Source organism: Dermacentor andersoni, chromosome 4 (genome assembly GCF_023375885.2).
Source record: "Dermacentor andersoni chromosome 4, qqDerAnde1_hic_scaffold, whole genome shotgun sequence".
NCBI lineage: Eukaryota > Metazoa > Arthropoda > Arachnida > Ixodida > Ixodidae > Dermacentor > Dermacentor andersoni.
The window spans coordinates 133,448,310-133,468,821 of NC_092817.1; positions in this window are offsets into that span (position 1 = coordinate 133,448,310).

The window sequence follows — 20,512 nt, forward strand, 5'->3', positions numbered from 1 at the left end:
ACTGGAGCGCCAATGTATATATAGACAAAATTCCGAAATTAATTTCTCGAAACCCTTGTCATCATGAGAATTCGTTGCAAGTTGATCCGCCTTGTGAATTCCATGGCTGCAATTTATAAATTGACATTTATGCCATAAGGTAATTGATTTCAAACCTAATTAGTGCAGTTTCAGTAATTAGTTAGCCTTGTATTTCGGCTTATTAATTCAAATAATTTGTCCATACCCCTGAACAATCTATCTCACGGATCAATGTTTTGCTATCTACCACAAGTGATTTTTAAAGATTGGTTAAACTCTTCGCAGAAGCACCCGGTATTTTAGAGTAACGCTTATGAAGAAATAATAACAAATACTTTTCTAGCTAAGAATAATTGTTCTCATAGACGACGCCAACAACAGTTATTTGGCCGTTAGCTCGGCCCTTAATCTTCCTCGTTATGAATAACACTTTCTAAAAGTTGAGTAAAGCGTCAGTTTAATGGTATCGAATTCTAGGCATATTTAAATTATTTCTGAGTTGTTTATCACAAAGAACATAATAGAATCTTGGCCGCGGGGGTAAGCGTAATTCAATATATTCAAATGACGGTACCCACCATAGCAAAAAGAAACTGAGCAGGAAAATGTAGCTGGGTTTTAGCATAAATGAAATTCATTCGCCAAAGGTGCTTCATTTTTTTGGTAATGGTTATCTTTTTTCTCCATACCCTATACGCAGTAAGACTGGGATATCATATCTTCCGGCGTAGGACACGAAGGAATTATGCAAATGCTTCATTTTCGTCATTTGTGCTATCCTAGTGTTCTGTGTGCAGGGCAGTCGTTGAACTCAAGACACACTTGTGCACGCAGGGCGTGCAATTTGAAGTGGTGCAATAATTTCAATCTTCTAACACGGACGCATGCAAAAGAGAGAGGCGTGGACGAAGCAGGACAACGGTAAAATCACGAGGAAAAGCACATACTCCTATCAGGCGCTTTTAGCAAGAAAAGCAGAAGAAAACATTAGTCTATTCACGCTTTCCTACCTTCTGGGCGAGCTTTTCCCGCTGGAGAGGAGGAACCGTCGATCGATGCTTGGCGCGCTCCCTCGATTCCCCTGCCCACATTACGCTGCGAGACAGCAGTACGCTTGACCTGCACACATAACGAGGTTCCGACGTGGCGTTTACGCCGAGACAGATGTACGGACTCAGGCACGGGCGTCTTCCGGCATCAGATGGACATTTATTCAGTCCCCTTTTGTCCGCTCGACGAGAGTTACTGAATAATAGAAGTGATCAAGAAGCGTGTAAGATGCATTTCAGACCACTGCGATGACATAGAGGCCTCCTTAGGAAGAGGCTACTTTCATCTGGTACCGCATTTGTGCTTTGGAATGACAGGGATGAGGCAGTTCAGACGCAGAGTGACGCGATAACTCGTGGAAGGGCTTCGTGCATGAGTATTTGAAAACAATATATGTGGTGCGGATTTACGGCCATCCTTGCCACCGAAAATCAACATGCTGTGATGAATCCTGCGTAGCAGACGCAGCCGTTTCATTTAGCTTGTTTACGGGTCCTTCTCCAGCACCGAAAGGGACGGACAACTGGCCAGAATGCGTTGTAACACGTTGATGAAACTTAAATTACTATATTTTGTGGTGATACAATCTAGCACGCTGTTCGTCATTCGCGTAGGGATAATAATTTTATTTTTCAAAGAGAGTCTCAAAAACAAAACTCTCAAAGTGACACGAACTGTCGGTGAAGTCTTGTTACCTTGGATGTAGTATGCCAGGTCGCTGTACGCAAGTCGGCTGTTATATAGTATCACGTACTTATTGCTTCAAATTGCAGTTCGTATATTATTAGTGCTTGCCTCTTTATATTGCCCGTGTTACGAAGTGAAAAAAAAAATGCGCCACCGTTCCACCCTGTGAACATGTACGTACAGCGAAGCTGGTGTGGAGGTTCGACCAGTACCACCACCCCAACTGACATTAAACGACGTCACACAAGCGCCACCACCACAAGAGACCTACGTCACGCGCGCACGCTCGTGTGCGGAAGTGCAGCATTTGTCATCAAACTTCTAGGCCGTCCACCAAACGCAACTGCCCTGTTGAACGAAATTAATGTTTAAAAGTAAAATGCATAAGAAAATTCATAAAGTACGACTTACACACAAAACACGGGCGTGATAACAGCGGGCTGTAATGCAAATATAGAAGAAAGCAGAATTCTGTAAACGGAAGCTCAAACAGAAACCCCTTTTCCAACTGTATTGTTTGTAGGGACCACACCAGGAAAAATTACAGTGACGTTTACTTCGGGAACGCGGGTTACGCGTCTGTGCATGGGTGCCGTTCCTATATTATTGCGATACAATATATGGACACTCCACGCGCATTTCTGCCATCGTCCTTGCCTCAATGTTCTTTCTCTATAAAGTCTTAAGGCAATCTCTATGGTGCGATTCAAACCATGAGACGTTGAGCCAGCGATCGCCGCTGAACCTCGCGTGCGCAAAAGAGAAAAGCGGGGAGGTAGCGCGCTGTCTTCCGTCACGCTCAAGGTCCCACGGGGAGTGGAGTCACACTGTCCCACTGTCCCACTATCGCAAGCCATCAATTACGCTGATTGCAGTTGTACTTCACGGGCACGAATTGTACAATACTAGCTTCTTCTACTTTCTCGCACCGCAAGAACAAACATGACTTTTTTGAAATGTAAATTCTAAGAAACAAGTCGATATTGCTGGAAAATAAAATGATCCACTTTCTATTCTTGATTTTTCCACCGCGATTTTCGCCTTCTGCGGAGGTTGCCAGCGGTGACCACGTTCAAAATTTCGGTAGCTGTCGCACTTTGAGAATAATGGTGTTTGTTGAGCTACAACGTTTACCCTATGTCTAAAAATGATTCCTGAAGAACTAGTTAGCGCTAATGTGAGAGTACCGTTATAAAAACACCAGCACTGACGCTGAAAGAAATTAGACAAAGGACATTGCAGCAGAAGACAACGATTTTGGGACGCGCTCTGGGAGTGGTCCCCCGTTTACCGCCGCAGTCGTAATCGACAGAAAAAACGGACTGAGCGTTCGCAATTTAGCGTCCTGCGTAAACACAAGCCCGCTTTGATCCGTGGGCTACAGCGAGTGTTTCCGTTTCGCGATAACGATGTGGATTCAGGCTCTCGCCGGAGATACCAGGCTGCTCAAACAAAACATGCGCCGTCAGAAGTGTCTCCGTGGATTGAATGTTTAAGGATTACAAACACACGGATATACAGGGTAGGAAAAGTGGAACCCAGATTCAGTGCGATGCATTTGCCGCTGTATCTTTACTGAGCGCCGTACAGCAGTTAGTGACAGGCTGAAGCGTAATTAGTTCTGTGACAATCTACCAACTTACATAGTTAACGATTTATAAAGGGACATACTGTGCAACATGGTAGCACGCGCGTCCTTCGAGTACTGTTACGCAGGTGCGGCACTTTATGCGATTTAGCCAGCTTATATTGCTGCCTATATCAGTGTAATGCACCGATTGTGCTCAACGTTGACCAAACCAACGCACAGCCGTGCAGCATTCGTACTGTGCAAATGTAAAAGACAGCTCCCGCGTGGCCAATATGCCTAAGCAAAAATCTGCGCTAACATGCACACCTTTGTGGGAGGCGCGTTTCATAAAACAGTGCATTACATTGTCGTTTGGCATAATGAATTTCAACTCGCTTTTATTATTGCAATCAGTATTCTCAGGGAACAGAACCCAGTTCGAGCTATGTTTGTGTGTATCTGGACTGCGTCACATACCCACTGACCCAAGATGTCTACTGGCCGAGGCGAGTGGGAGTGTAGTGGCTGCTGTTTTGCCGAGCCATCAACATGAGTCATTGCGTATATACCCCAATAGACAACTTGCTGCTGGCTCTTTGGCCTAGTAGACCACTTGGAGCACCAGGTACGTGCTAGGGAGTAGGTGGTGGAAAAGACAGGTCCGGCAGTTGGCATCGGATATTGGGATGTGTAAATTCTTAGCGAATCCCTCAGAATTTATCTGTAAAGCTGACTCAAGGGGTATGTACCTTTAAGTATGTTAAAACGATAGTGGCCCTACCATGTGCTGCGTAAACGCCTGATAAATAGTCACACAATTGGCTATTTCTTATGGTGTCGCCACTAAGTTGCAATATGGACATCCAACGTTAAAGCCGTTCGTGCTTTGTTCTTAATATAGCACACGTCCCGTGTGGCTGTCATGAGCAGTATATCGGTGAAATCTACAAGGGACTCAACGCCTGTATGCAAAAAAGCCACGATAGCGCGGCGTGTCCAGAGGGAAACGGGAGATAGAAGCCGAGCTGGTGAACATGCCTAATACATGACGCCACTCCGCAGACAGGGTTCAGTGCGCCTTGTTACTGTCTGTGCGCTTCGTTCAAAGAATCTGCTTACCACTGAAGGTTTTCACAAACGCAGGCGCAGCCTATCCGAAGCCGCCCGCCGCCACTAAGTGGAGGACGTCAGCGCCGCTCGCTTGGAAGAAAAGCGCGGGACAAATCGTCAAGGTCGCCAACACCGACAACAAGAGATGTTAATAGGCAGCATAACTTATAAAACAAATTATCACCAATTACACAGCAACCATACGGAATATTGCTAATCGCTTTGACGTCACCAGTCATCTCCAAAGCATGGATGCGCCGCCATTTTTTTTACATTTCATTTTAGTAAACACGCTAGCCTCTTGACGGCATCATCAGGTGCTTTGGAAGCAATTTGGACATCTAATGTTGAAACCATGCGGGTTAGTTATTAATATAGCAAACGTCGCGTGTAGGTGTCATGACCAGTTTATCCGTGAAATCTACAAGGCACTGAAGTTCTCTTTGCAAAAAGCCACGATAGGCCAGTACGTTTTTGACATTTTTGTGTGCTTTTTTTCTTGGTTGTGAAATGTTTTCGTTTTCTACAGATTCGCTGTGTGTGCACATCAAAATTAAGACCCATTATTTGGGGACAACTGAGAGAGAGAACAACGCAGATTCTTGGCTGGTGCTGCCTAGAAAGCCGGGGCAAATTGGCCGGTAAGCACTGCATTATTCGAGCTTATGCGCAGGCATTTTACCGCTTGATTTTAAGATGCTGACAAGGAATACGAAAATGTTTTTTGTCACACAATGTTACCAACCTTCTATTCGCTACGATTGATATAATTAGCATTTAATTCATTCGCGTTGTCACCTCTCCGCATCGCACGACTTGTTTCTTGGCTGTTTTCCCTACACAGATCACTAAATCGTTTAAAGTCAACGTTTGCTACCACTCCCAGGTTTGGCATGGCTCTTGGACACTCATGCTGTCTTATGCCGGATTGATTCGTAACCTGCGGACATGTTCGTGGATGTATGAGTGTGTACTGGTAGGCTCCTGGGTTTGCCCACTTCAAGATGAAATTGGAAAACGAGTAGGGGGTAATATGACAGCCTAATATTTTAGTATATCTATCTCTGCAAATATTAGAGGTTGGTGATATATAAAGCTGTCTTTTTATCTCAGTGACAAGCTGGGATTGCAGAGACATAAACATGCCTCACGTCCTTGGAGCAACGACCATCATGATTATTTATTTGTCGAGGGAAAATCAGCAAAGTAAATTCCCACCGAGATGTCAAAAACACTGACGGAGAAGTGCCCTTCCTATACCACTGTCAGAATCTGGAATTCTGGCTTCAATACCGGGGCTTTTCACTGTTTAAGATAATCCCCATAGCAGCCTCCCCCCTATGTAAACTGACTTGACCCAGTAACATGCGACGCTGTACGGGAACTGACAGTTTTGTTGACAATTTTCTTATGTCAAAAATTCAATGACATAACCCTTATTTGGAAGCTGCCTGAAGCGTGTAAGTCGATGCTTCCATTTAGGATTTCTAGGTGTCGCTACGGGTACCGCAGAAGGGCGTTTCTTGTCTTGCAAACATGAATTCCGCGTGCGGCCGGCTAAGACGGAGAGTGTTCGGCTTTTTCTGGCTTGTTTTTCTTTAGTTCTTGTAATATAAAGTTGAAAATACCGTCATCTTCTTATACGAAGTTTGCGTGACACGCCTCGATAGGTTTACTGATCTGCCCCTTGTTGTTGGTTACTTTTCGTATAGTTTAGGCTTGTATACACATTTGTGGCACTCCGGACCATGAGGTCCCATTTTGCGGATAAACAAAGATGAGTGTAACGCTGTTTCTAGTGCTGCGTAGCTGCGTTTTTTCATTCGTTTGCAGTTGAATACTTTCGCAATTGTTGTTAGCTGTCATTTAAGTTTACATTGACATCTGGAAAAAAAAATTATTTTGATTATGCCGGCAGCACCTTGCAAAGGAGCAAAAAGAAGCCACTGTCTTTGACTCTGAATATCCAAGTGTACCCGATGACGAAAACTTAGAGGGAACTGATTGCGACGAAAAGTACATTCTCCCGTAAAGACGGCCGCGCAGTGTTAGCGAAAGCTCTACAGACCGGGAGCAAGAAATTTAGGCCGGCAACATCGACTCAGAAGAACAACGAGAGAAAAAAAATATGGCACTGGGTACAAAAAGACATCAACATTAACTGTGATGAACAGGACATTATAAGGCCAGAAGGTGCGTTGAAGAGAGTGACAAGCCCTTTGATGTTTTTGAAGCTTGTGGGTTAAGACAAGATTGAGTTCCTTACTTTTAAGTGGAGCAGTTGCACTTGATTTGATGTGCTCGCAAGACGGTATGCCCTAGTCGAACAGTCAATGGTCGGATTTTTCACCCGTAATGGTTCCTTTACCGCCATCTTCATCACAGGCACCAGTCTCGAGTAACACCGTAGTGTGGAAGGGAGCTCACCACCTAGGTCTGTCTGTGAGGCATGACAATGTTGGCCCGGGGCCGGCAAAAGTAGCTCAGAAAAACGCCTGCATGCGCAAGTTGAACTCACGCACAAGGTGCACCCGATGTTTCTGCAAAAAGTGCATGGTCTTCTTGTGCGTGCACACCGAAAAAATCAACTACATAGAAGATTTCTACGCCTCCTAAAAGCCGCGCGATATCAATACCTGCTTTCATATTTTCACCTTCTCATTCCTAACTGCCACATACGTGGCACTAATAACGCTTCTTTTAAATGCATTCGTGTTCTTGTGCTTTTTTTTTCTGGCTGATACTTAAAAAAATAAACAGTCTAAAACACCAGTTTTAGTTACGTGTATTATGTTCGATGTCCGTGAAAAACAAGAGGATAATTGAGGGCCTACAATTATTTGCAAAAAAGAGTCCAGATACATGAAATTTTACGAAAGCGTGTTCGGTTACCTGCACTATCCTGGACATGCCAAACTTTGAGCGTGCTGGATACCAAATGTTTTAACAGTGATCTCAAGAAAGAAGAAGACGAAACATTCAAACCCATTTTCGCCCATTTTGAATTTCCAGAACACTTTATGGGTCATTTCTGTGTCATCCTCAGTGACTGAAGATGAAATCTGGTTCCGCATATATATGATCCCGAAACGAAGAGGCAGTCAAAAGAATGGCGTCGAAGTGGTAGTTCCTAGTAGACTACATAGCTTAGAGCTCTACTGTTAGCGGACAGCATTATGTTAACCTGGTAGACCAGCTGAAGGAGGCAATTATGGTGAAACACCGACGAAATTTTACCAAAGGGATCCTTTGTTTTCTTTTTTTTGCAGGAGAAGGCACTTGCGCACACATCATAGATTTTGCCTTTGAAATTGAACATTACTTACTTGCAATTAGTTCACATTGCCCTCTACTCGACTTACCTGGTCATGCCGGACTGTTATATATTGTGACGCTCTTAGGTGCATAGTGGTTTCACGAATGTGACGCGCTTAGGTGGATAGTGGGTTCACGCCTCAACAAACAGTATGTGGGGGCACCGAAGGGTAGCGAACGAGGACGACGACGTGTGGCTGGCTGGTTGAGTCTCGACAGGCGCTCAGTTGACCAAGGCCATCGCTTCTAACTCTACCCGGCTTCAAAGTAACGCCTTTTGTGGACGTAACAGAGTGGTGGAGGTGCTCGGTACGACAGAACGTACCACGGAGTCGCAACATCTAGAACTTCGCCGGAGCCGTCGTCTTGCCGGTCTCTTGCCAACGACCTTTCCTATGGCTCAGGACGGAGGTGGACAAATGCCAGCTATAGTTTCACCTTCTCAAAGGTCAGCGCCAGTTGGACCTTTGCGGCACTACATGGAACCACGCTCGTTCGCGGGAAAAGTGGGCGAAGACGTCGACGAGTGGCTGATGCACTACGCAAGGGTGAGCCGCTACAACCGTTGGGATTCTGTCACTCAGCTTGAATATGTTGCACTCTTTCTGAGTGAGACAGCGCTGATGTGGTATGAAAACCACGAAGACTCCCTAACAACGTGGGAGCACTTTGTTGAGGAAATTAAGAAGTGTTTTGGCGACACCCACGCCAAACAGAAACGCGCCGAGAGAACACTTGCTCAAAGAGCTCAAGCTCCTGGAGAAACATGCACTATATACATAGAGGAAATCCTCAAGCTGTGCAAAATCGTAAATCCGCAGATGTCCGAGGAAGACCGAGTCGGACATCTCCTCAAAGGAATTGCAGAAGATGTGTACAATTTCCTCATCAGTCGGGAACACGTTGATTCCGTCTCAGATGTCGTGCGTCATTGCCGTACGTTTGAGACGTTGAAAACACGTCGCATTGTGCCAAAGTTTCGACGCCTGGCGAATGTAACAACCATTGCCAGCGTCGATGAGAGCCCGTCTGCCGATCTTTCGTCTACTATACGGCAGATCGTGCGTGAAGAACTGCTGCGGCACCAGGAACTTGCGCGCGACGTCATACGACAACCTGACGCTTATTACCCGCAACACATGGCACCTGCCGCACCCTGCGCTTCCTGGCAACCGGCGGTATGTGTCACAGACGTCAACCACAGAGGTGCTCCATGGCCACGTGAGGACACATTTACGCCCGAACACCGACCAGCAGAACTCCCTCGCCCCAGCAGGTTTGCACGCAGACGGACCGTTCCTCCTGTGCAGCAGGCTCAGCCGCTCCGCTCTGCTACACGACCCCCCACGGCTGAGCGCTTCGAAGGGCAGTTCATCGATCGTCGTTTACCTGTGTGCTATAGCTGTGGCGACTTGGGTCACATTGCCAGGTACTGCAATCGCCGCCAACCACCGAGGTTCGACCGATCGACGATGTCTAGGCGGTACCGCGCGCCTCTGGGCGAAACATATTCGCCCTCGCACACATATTTAGGAAGCTTGCCTCACCAGCACCCGGAGCCGCTACGGAACCGTTCTCCAGCATCCGATCGCAGCTTGACACCACCACCCGCTCCTCGTGTAAGCCGGTCGCCCTCTCCGCGGCGTCGATACCCGTCGCCACCCCCGGAAAACTAGCCAGCGCGGCCGTTGGAGGTGAGGTCGCTGGACAATCTTCGATATCGACAGAGATACCTCCAACCATTTGTATGTTTGAGAATAAGGTGTTTGTATTAATTGACGGGGTCTCATCCATGGCCTTAGTGGACACGGGAGCAACCGTTTCAGTGATGAGTCTTGCGTTTAAAAGCCTCCTAGGACGAAAGGTGATCCTTCGCTGGGACCGTGCCGATACGTTTCGCGGAGTGAGTGGGGAGTTGTTGTATCCTGTGGGCGTGTGTAATGTAGACGTTACCTTGGGTGGTCAAATATTTAACGCGGAGTTCGCTGTTCTACCTCATTCTACGCATGACGTAATCCTGGGTCTTGATTTTTTGAAACTGTGTGGTGCCACCGTCGACTGCAAAACGGGTGAAATCAGTGTAGGTACGAGCTTTGCTGCGGCGTTTATGGAAGCCCCACCGTGTCGTGAAAGTGTGCTTTGTGTATCCCGGGATACAGTTGTGCCTCCGTTATCCACAACGTGTGTTTCAGTCGCCTGTTTCCCCACCACCGACGGAACGTTTGACGCTACCGTGGAGCCCGTTCACCTGAGTTGCATCAAGAGGAATGTACTGATACCGTATTGCACGCTGTCAGTTGTTCAGGGACGCACCAACTTATGGGCCGTAAACTGTTCGAGTGAACCTGCAATACTACCACAGGGTCTGAAACTTGCCGCCTACCATGAAGATCACGTGCTATCGCTCGGCATTCTTACAGAGGCCCTTGATTCTGCGGATGAGCGCCATTTCGCTAATGTCTGCCCTGCGGCGCACCCCTCATTTCTGACTATGGTAAACAAGTCGCTCAGCACTAAGCAGCGTCACATTCGTGAAACCACTATGCACCTAAGAGCGTCACTAAGCAGCGTCACGAAGTGGCGAATATTCTGCTAAAACATGCCCGACTGTTTGACTTCTTCCAGCAAGAGGGACCACCATTGTTTCCTCCTTCTCGTATACACCATCGCATCGATACGGGATCTGCCCAACCGCTGCGACAGAAACCATACAGAGTCTCACCGTCGGAACGCAAAGTCATCAATGACCAAGTCCACGAAATGCTAAATAAGAATGTAATCCAAGAATCATGTAGTCCGTGGGCAGCGCCAGTGATCCTGGTTAGAAAGAAAGATGGTACATGGCGATTTTATGTTGACTACCGCCGCCTCAACACCATCACTAAAAAGGACGTATATCCTCTTCCGCGTATTGATGATGCTATCGACTGCCTCTCATCAGCGTCTTACTTTTCGTCTGTTGACTTGAGGTCGGGGTACTGGCAGATTCCTATGCACGAGGCAGACAAGGAGAAAACGGCATTTGTAACACTAGATGGACTTTTTGAATTTAATGTGATGCCGTTCGGGCTCTGTAATGCGCCTGCAACTTTCGAGCGCTTCATGGACAACATCCTGCGTGGTTTGAAGTGGGAAGTATGCATGTGCTATCTAGATGATGTAGTGATTTTCGGGCGCACGTTCAGTGAGAACAACGCACGTCTCGATCTTGTGCTAGACTGCTTGGACAAAGCGGGTTTGGTGCTCAACTCGAAGAAGTGTCATTTTGGAGAGCGCCAAACACTCGTTCTGGGACACCTAGTGGATAAGGACGGTATACGGCCTGATCCAGCGAAGACTGCTACGGTGGAAGCCTTCAAGCAACCTCGTCATGTAAAAGAGCTACGCAGTTTCCTAGGGCTTTGCTCGTACTTCCGCCGGTTTATTCGTGGATTTGCCAACATCGCGTATCCGCTGACATGCCTCCTCCAGAAGGGCGTTCCCTTTGAGTGGACTCCTGAATGTGAAGCTAGTTTTCGTGAACTGAAGTCTCGTCTGACGTCTCATCCCATTCTCCGACACTTCGACCATGCGGCTCCCACAGAACTTCATACGGACGCTAGCGGTATTGGCATCGGCGCCGTCCTTATTCAACGCGTCGACACCAAAGAACACGTCGTCGCCTATGCGAGTCGTTCTTTAAGTAAGTCCGAGCGTAACTACACCGTTACAGAGCAAGAATGTCTTGCAGTTATTTTCGCAGTACAGCGCTTCCGGTCGTACCTGTACGGGCGCCCCTTCACGCCCCTTCAGACCATCATTCTCTCTGCTGGCTGGTTAATCTCCGTGATCCGTCGGGCCGGCTTGCGCGTTGGACACTCCGTTTACAGGAATATAACTTTACCGTTTCTTATAAAAGCGGCCGCCGACACGCCGACGCTGACTGCCTCTCGCGCATGCCGCTTCCAACGACGGACTGCGACGCGGACAACTTCGACTGCTATATCGCATCACTGGAGCCCGGATTTCCTGATATAAATACCTTCAAGGTCGAGCAACAAAAAGACAGAACTTTAGAACCACTGCTCATTACTGCAAGGCAATCAGCACCATCCACTCGTTTCTGTGTTCGTGATGGGGTTCTTTACAAAAAGAACTATTCTACTACAGGCCCACGATATCTTCTGGTTGTCCCGGAGAGTCTCCGTGTCTCCGTCTTGCGCGCTATGCATGACGATCCAACATCTGGACATTTGGGTTCTGCGCGAACTCTCTACCGCCTCCAAGAAAGGTTCTACTGGCCTAAAATGCGCCAGACGACCGCCCGGTATGTGTCCAGCTGCAGCGAGTGTCAACGTTATAAGCGTCCGACGAGTGCTCCTCCTGGTCAACTTCATCCAGTGCCACCCCCCAGCTCTACCTTTGAGCAAGTTGGCATCGACCTCCTCGGTCCTTTCCCGCGTTCATCCGATGGGAATCGCTGGATTATCGTGTGTGCCGATCACTTGACACGCTACTGTGAGACAGCTGCAATACCATCGGCTACTGCAACCGAAGTGTGTATTTTTCTGCTGCGTTTTGTCATTCTCCGACATGGACCTCCCAGAGTCATCATCAGCGATCGTGGGCGGCAGTTCACTGCAGACGTGGTCGAAGAGATGCTTCGTCTATGTGCTTCAAGGTTTCGACATTCCACCCCGTATCATCCCCAAACAAATGGCCTTACGGAACGCACGAACAGAACTCTTACTAACATGCTGTCCATGTATGTCGAGTCAGATCATAAGAACTGGGACAGCGTGCTACCTTTCATTACGTACGCATTTAACACCTCAAAGCATGAAGTTACGGGCTACAGTCCCTTCTTTCTTCTCTACGCTCGTCCGCCTCGTTATACACTAGACACTATCTTCCCGTTTTCCAGCCACGATAATCTTTGTATATCAGAGACAGTCTGTCTTGCTGAAGAAGCCCGACGACTTGCTTCGTTACGCACTCTTGTTTCACAAGACCGCTCGAAGGCACGCTGCGACCGCCGACGCCGACACGTGATATATGACACTGGTGATTTAGTGTTGCTCTGGAAACCAACCAGGAAACGTGGACTATGTGAAAAACTGCTGGCCCACTATGTTGGACCCTATGTTATTACGGAGCGCATCAGCGAATTAACCTACCGCATAGCACGTCTCACATCAAATGGCCGACGCTCAGCAAAGACTGAACTTTCGCATGTCGCCCGTTTAAAGCCCTTTATTTCTCGACAGCCTGTTTGACTTGCCCGGCGGGCTTCGTCTGCGCGGAGGGAAATGTGACGCTCTTAGGTGCATAGTGGTTTCACGAATGTGACGCGCTTAGGTGGATAGTGGGTTCACGCCTCAACAAACAGTATGTGGGGGCACCGAAGGGTAGCGAACGAGGACGACGACGTGTGGCTGGCTGGTTGAGTCTCGACAGGCGCTCAGTTGACCAAGGCCATCGCTTCTAACTCTACCCGGCTTCAATGTAACGCCTTTTGTGGGCGTAACAATATTCTTGATTTTCCAGAAATGCCCCGAAGAGGCACCATATTGAGGACATTTCCATGGCATGCTGGTGAAAGCTGGTTTCAAGCCAAACTAAATTCTTTTTATTTAAGCAGGCTAGATAAAATGTTACTGTGTGATACCAAATGCTGCACATATTTTTTTCCTATATCAGGTTTGCTTGTTTCTGATGGAAGCCAAGATCTTATCAACATCCCCTCGTATATGCGAAACAACGCAAGTAGCAACAAACAGACCTGTGGGCGCAATCTGACAAAACAGAGTTAGGAAGCGCACATTTTCCAGAGTAACAAAAGTTCCGATTCCCGCATAAACCTTTCCGGGCTCACCTGCAAACCTTGAACACATATTGTGGTTTTACAGGCAAGTGTTATAGCGTGTTTCAATGGTAGACTCTGAGCACTCCCAGAGCCACCTTTCATTGCATTTTTCAATGAAAGGCGGTTCCAGTGAGAGATAGAGAGCCCTCGCGGGGTCTAGATCAATCCGAGGATCAACAGGGACAGAGTCCGAGTTGTCTCGAATTTCCAGAAGACGTATTTCCTGTTCTCGCCGTTATCGAAGCCGTTATCGAAGGATGCCACGGACGCTGCTCTATCGCGCCCTGTGAATTTTTTTTCACTCTTCGATCAAATGGTAGTTCGGAACTGAAGTTTCATGTTCTTATTAATTCTACGTCAAAATTATTGTACGTATTCGTTCAGTGCTTGACGACCATGTTATTTGACGTCAGCGGAAACGAAATAGAGAAGTGTGCTTCATGTAACAGCGAAACGTCGTACAGCGAAGTAATTGCAAATAACATCAACTACACAGCATGAGCACGCTGAACCGGAGGTTAGAGCCACTTTCACGTTTCTTTAGCACCGTTTTTCATTTGCGCGCAATGGTTCGTGTAGCGTGCAGGAGTCAGATGCATACGAAAGCTGTTGGGACCACACCTATTTCATCGTCGCCATAAAGCCATTTACGGCGGCTCTGACTGAATAAGGCCCGTTTACGGTCGACAGCACTTTCACCCAAACGTTACATTTGCACGCAGGAAAGGCAAAACTGAGTGTGCCCTTGTTGGATATGAGGGCAGTTGTTCTGTCACGCCATTCGTTCGCGGTTCGCATTACGAAGGAGTGCTGCTAAATTATGTGTTCTCTATGGGCGAAAAGAATGGCAGTTTCGCACGCAGATTATAAGGGACAGTAGTGTTTCTGTCATTCCCTCACCAGACGCCCAGAGGTTTTTCGTTAATGCTACGAGTGAAATAGATATTCCAGTGTTAACGCTGTTGATAGGAGTTTTGTTTTGTAATGCATTGTGCTGGTAGTTGTATTTCGTGCGAGACAAAGTGCGTTACACGTCTATTACTTTCTGGGCCTTCATATTATGGTGTAGCTCTTCAGAGATATTATCGGGTATTGAATTTTTATACGAGACTTTAGCCGAAGTATATTTTTCCCTTATGGTAATTGTGCAATATCAAACTAAGCACATCGTCCTGAAAACGCTGAAGTACGATGGTTAAGTTGCATCGCTCTTGTCTACAGGTGAAACGCGAATGCATTAGCAAGGACCGAAAAAATGATAGTCGAGAATAGCAAAATGTTTGCGAAAGCGCAGTACAGCTTACGAAGGATACCTTTCATACGAAATATCAGTTCATCGTGCTTCATTTTTGCTCATAATGCGTGAAATCAATAATGAGATCTGCAACTCCCACAATTGTACCTTCACTGTACTAGTTAGCCTCAGTTGACTGGTGTCTACGTACGTAAACTATTCGTAAAGCGGTGGCTGTGGTGTTCGGGAGCGTAAATAAGTTATTGCATTTTGATGGTGGTATAATTTGAGAACTGTTTTGTAGTCTACTTGAGGTTTTGGGCAGTGTTCACGAGGTGCTCGAAATTTTATTTAGAGCATTCCACTACTGAGTTTACGGGCACAATTCTTGCCTCCAGCGTTAAATTTTATTATGCATATTTCTGCTGCATCAACGTTGTTTTTTTGTAACGTAGATATAATATTTGATGTGCAATATACGCTGGTTATATCTCACAAATTACGACACATGTTTGTTTCCTTCCAGCTTAACACTTCTGTGCAGCCCAAGATTCTGGAAGGAGAGTACGGGAGCGCGATTCAAAGACGGGACAAAAGAAGACACAAAGGGACACACACTTTGAATCTTTGAATTGCGCTACCGTACTCCCCTTGAAGATGCATTACCAACAAGGCCACATTGCAACCATCAAGATTCTGGACCAATTTCTGTGCACGGTACACCAATTATAACTGAAAGTGCCCTAAGTAAAACTGTCCAACTCCTAAAACACCTGAAGCGAATCTCATACATCAGCTGGACTCTGCTTCTTACCTGCTGTGATCGATCTTACTTTAAAACTCAAAGCAGTTGAAACGTCACGGGCAATCGCTTGACAGGAAACGCTACTCAGCACTTTCAGTGTATATTGAAAGTGTCTTGCCGTTTTCAGTTATTCAATTATTCTTTCCCGTTGCCTTTAAGTAAAATCTCTGAAAGTGCAGAGTACACAAGATTGCACTTTAAGCCAGCAGTTTCCTTTTCCCAGCAGATTCTATAAAGCTGAAGCACTTTGTAAACGCAAGAGGGTCAGCTTCCTATTACCGGAATATAGAGATGTGTTTGCAGCATTGAGCCGACCCTACGGGGAGATGCGCTTTAAGAGCTGTTGGAAAGGAACTGTATACTGTGCACTGGCTGTCTGTTTACGTTTTTACGTACAGGTGCAGAGGCAGGCAGTTTCCCTGCGTCAGGGAATTAAATATAGAAGCCACATATTGTTTAGGGCACATAGAATATATCGGGCACGTAATACGCATGCCTCGTTCAATGTTGTGGCTGCTCCTTCATAGCATACCTGGATTTGAAAATGTAGGACTGCTTCTTGAAAGAGAAAGTGAGCTTATGCGGGTAGGGCCTCGTTATATTATATTTCATTCCAGCACAAGAACGCATCGTGTCCAGGAATTTCGGACATTGCCCTTCCCGCAAAATGTCAAATTGCAACACCGTTAACCAGCGTAACTCATGGGCAGCATTTTTACAAAATGATTTTTTGGAAGGCTTAACAAACTTCAACAACTTTCAGTGAGTAGCGTAGAGAGGGTACACGGTTTTGTTAGCGTGCATAAATACGGCGCTCAGTCGTAACGTCTGCGCTGCGTTAAACAAGAATTTTGGTCAGGTGTAAAACCCAGCCATAACTCTCCACGAGAGTTGGGAATGGGTGCCTCAAATGCGCACGTTATCAGATGGTGTACCCTGTCAATTTTGCTAGCGGAAAGTTGACGAAATTATGACAGCCTTTTGAAATACCGCTTTTAACCAATGCTTCCCACAGAGATATGCTATTCCATTGCGGTTAAAATCAGCGGATGTCCACAAAAGTGTATAGAAAATTCTTGGGTATGACACGCGCACTTATACAATCATACATGCACGCTTTCCCTGTTCATGTTACTCCCGCATTTCGTGATGATCGTCAGCCACCTGTCGTATCTGCTGAAAGGTTCACCAATCTCCACCCAATGGAGAGGGAATATTTCGAAGAGTTCAGGGGAAAATAATGGAGGTCCACAGTAATCAGGAGACATCCGACAGACACATGGAGGACGGGGTCATCATCATCATCATCAGCCTGGTTATGCCCACTGCAGGGCAAAGGCTTCTCCCATACTTCCCCAACTACCCCGGTCATGTAATAATTGTGGCCATGTTGTCCCTGCAAACTTCTTAATCTCATCCGCCCACCTAACTTTCTGCCGCCCTCTACTACGCTTTCCTTCCCTTGGAATCCGTTCCGTAACTCTTAATGACCATCGGTTATCTTCCCTCCTCATTACGTGTCCTGCCCATGCCCATTTCTTTTTCTTGATTTCAACTAAGATATCATTAACCCGCGTTTGTTCCCTCACCCAATCTGCTCTTTTCTTATCCCTTAACATTACACCTATCATTCTTCTTTCCATAGCTCGTTGCGTCGTCCTTAATTTAAGTAGAACCCTTTTCGTAAGCCTCCAGGTTTCTGCCCCGTACGTGAGTACTGGTAAGAAACAGCTGTTATAAACTTTTCTCTTGAGGGATAATGGCAACCTGCTGTTCATGATCTGAGAATGCCTGCCAAACGCACCCCAGCCCAATCTTATTCTTCTGATTATTTCAGTCTCATGATCCGGATCCGCAGTCACTACCTGTTCTAAGTAAATGTATTCCCTTACCACTTCCAGTGCCTCGCTACCTCTCGTAAACTGCTGTTCCCTTCCGAGACTGTTAAACATTACTTTAGTTTTCTGCAGATTCATTTTTAGTCCCACCCTTCTGCTTTGCCTCTCCAGGTCAGTGAGCATGCATTGCAGTTGGTCCCCTGAGTTACTAAGCAAGGCAATATCATCAGCGAATCGCAAGTTACTAAGGTATTCTCCATTAACTCTTATCCCCAATTCTTCCCAATCCAGGTCTCTGAAAACCTCCTGTAAACACTGTTACGTTTCGCCTACAACGCGCGGTATAGCCGGCGCGGATGCAACGGACGCCGGAGCTTCGTTAAAAGCGGCGGACATTTTGGCCCGTTCGGAGCTCCCGCAGTCTCCCCGCCAAGCGCGTCCAGGCGTGTTTCAGTGCCACGTGTCTTCGTGTGTGCGTGTGTGTGTGTGTGCCCACGCTTGTCAAAGCGCGGCAGCCGGGGAGAGGAGCTCCCCAAGTGTGAAGCGAGGAGGTCTGATCGGCGCCCCACTGGCGGATGCGTCACTACACTCGTCTCAACATGTCTCTCAGCGTGTCCGTGCCCCGTCACGTGCGCCTCTATCGAGGCGTTCCCTCTTGCCCTCGACTCCGAGACTATAAAAGCAGCTGCCCCCGGACGCCGGGAGAGAGGCTCCGATTTCTTCTGTCGAGTTACGTGCTCTCCCGTCTCTCACTTCGGTCGACCTGACCGCCCGCTCTTTTGCGATGTTAGAATAAACCAGTTGTTCTGTTACCAGTCGACTCATGCTTTGCCGAGACCTTCGGATGCTTCCAGTGCCCCAGGCCGCCAGGCCAACGCTACCCTTGGGGCTTGCGACCCGATTGCAACAACGGGTGTCAGCGCTGAGTTTGCAACAACTCGTGCCAGCGGTGCGATACCTAACAGCTGGTGGCAGCGGTGGGATCGCGACAACGGAGGCCAGCAGCGAAGAGATGCGGTTGACTGTATGCTGAGCAGCACAACGACCATCCGGGAGCAGTGCAACGAGCCCTGTGTGATGACTGGTTGCCTGCAGCGGAACGACTGCGCTGAATTCTTGGCTGCGAGGTTTGGTGAGTGCGGGACTTTCTTCTTCCGAGTTTTGCCAGGCTTTTGTTAGTGTCAGAAACAGAGCTGGTAATTGTGGTTGTCGTTGCTGCCGGGTTAGTTTGCGGCAAGACAATAGTAGGCAGTAGAGAAAGCAGCAGTCAGAGCAGCCATGGATTTGAAGTCGTTGCGCAAACCGAAATTGCTGGAGCTTGCAAGAGAGTTGGGTCTGGATGTCTCAGACAAACTCAGAAAACCAGAACTGCTAAGGGCTATTCTTGAGTTAGAAGCTGAGGATGACGAGCTGTCGGAATGCCTTGAGACCATTGAGGAGAGGGAGACGGCAAAAAGACAGAAGCGCGAACTTAAAGAACAGAAAGAGAGACAGGAGCGTGAACTTAAAGAACAGAAAGAAAAAGAAGAGCGTGAACGTAAAGAACAGATAGAACGAGAGCAACAAGAGAAAAAAGAAGAGCGCGACCGTCAACACGCTTTGGAAATGAAGCGTCTCGAGATTGAGATGGAACGCGCTCGTAATGGAAGTCAGGCACACGGTGCAGGAGAACGAGTATTGTTCAAAATGACTGACCTGATGCGGCCGTTTAAGCTTGGAGAGGACATTGGTTTGTTCCTGGTTAACTTTGAGCGAACGTGCGAGAAGCAGGGGTTCTCTCGGGAAACGTGGCCACAGCGCTTGCTCACTTTGTTACCCGGCGAGGCGGCCGACGTAGTCGCTCGCTTGAATAGAGAGGAGGCAGAGGATTTCGACAAAGTGAAATCGAGTCTGCTAAAAAAGTACAGGCTGTCAGCGGAGGCTTTCCGTCGGAAGTTTCGGGAAAACGAGAAAGGCAGAAGAGAGTCATATACGGAGTTTGCGTACAGGCTTATGTCAAACATGGAGGAGTGGCTCAAAGAAGAGAAAGCGTTTGGTGACCACGAGAAAGTTCTGCAGTGTTTCGGGCTAGAACAGTTTTATAGTCGGTTACCTGAGAACGTGCGGTACTGGGTCTTGCATAGGCCAGACGTTAGTACGGTGGCTCGAGCCGCTGAGCTAGCCGAGGAGTTTGTGACGCGTCGGGCTCGCGGAGCTAAGGACGGTCAAAAGGGTGAATTTGGCTCCAAGTTTGAGAGGCCGAAGTTCACGCCCATGAGAGCAAAGGGGGAAACACGTAGTTCGGATGCGAGTGAAAGCAGTCCGACCGAACGTAAGGAGACGGCGGCAGCCGAAGCCGAACGCAGAAAGCGGTTCGAGACGAGGCAAGCGCGCGTTTGTTATACGTGCCAGAAGCCGGGTCACTTTTCGGCGCAGTGTCCAGAAACAAAAACAAAAGTCGTGTTTTTGTCATTATGCAGCACTGACGAGAACATGAAGCTTCTAGAGCCTTACATGCGAGACCTCCTCGTGAACGGGAAAGAGTGCCGAGTGCTTCGCGATTCCGCAGCTACAATGGATGTAGTTCACCCCTCCTACGTAGAACCCGATATGTTCACGGGCGAGTGCGCATGGATCAAGCAAGCCGTGGAAGCTCATAGCGTGTGTCTGCCCGTAGCAAAAGTGCTTATTGAAGGACCTTTCGGAGCGCTTGAGACGGAGGCCGCAGTGTCATCTATGCTGCCCCCCCAGTACCCGTACCTATTTTCGAACAGGTCCGATCACCTCCTGCGCGAGAAGGGGCTTTTGTTTGGTGAGGCTAGCGTTCAGGCCTTAACCAGATCGAAGGTTCGGGAGCTCGCTGCAAAGGCGGTAGTTGCGGGGCCGACGTTGTCGACCAATGAGAAAGGGTCAGAGGTGCAGCAAGCTGATATTCAGAGCACGTCCGAACTGAATGAAATTGAGCCTGTAGCGTTAAAGGCACCAGATACTGGAGAGGAAATTCCCGATGCGGGAAAGTTAGAAGAGCTATCTGCAGATTTGCTCATCGCGCCTACGT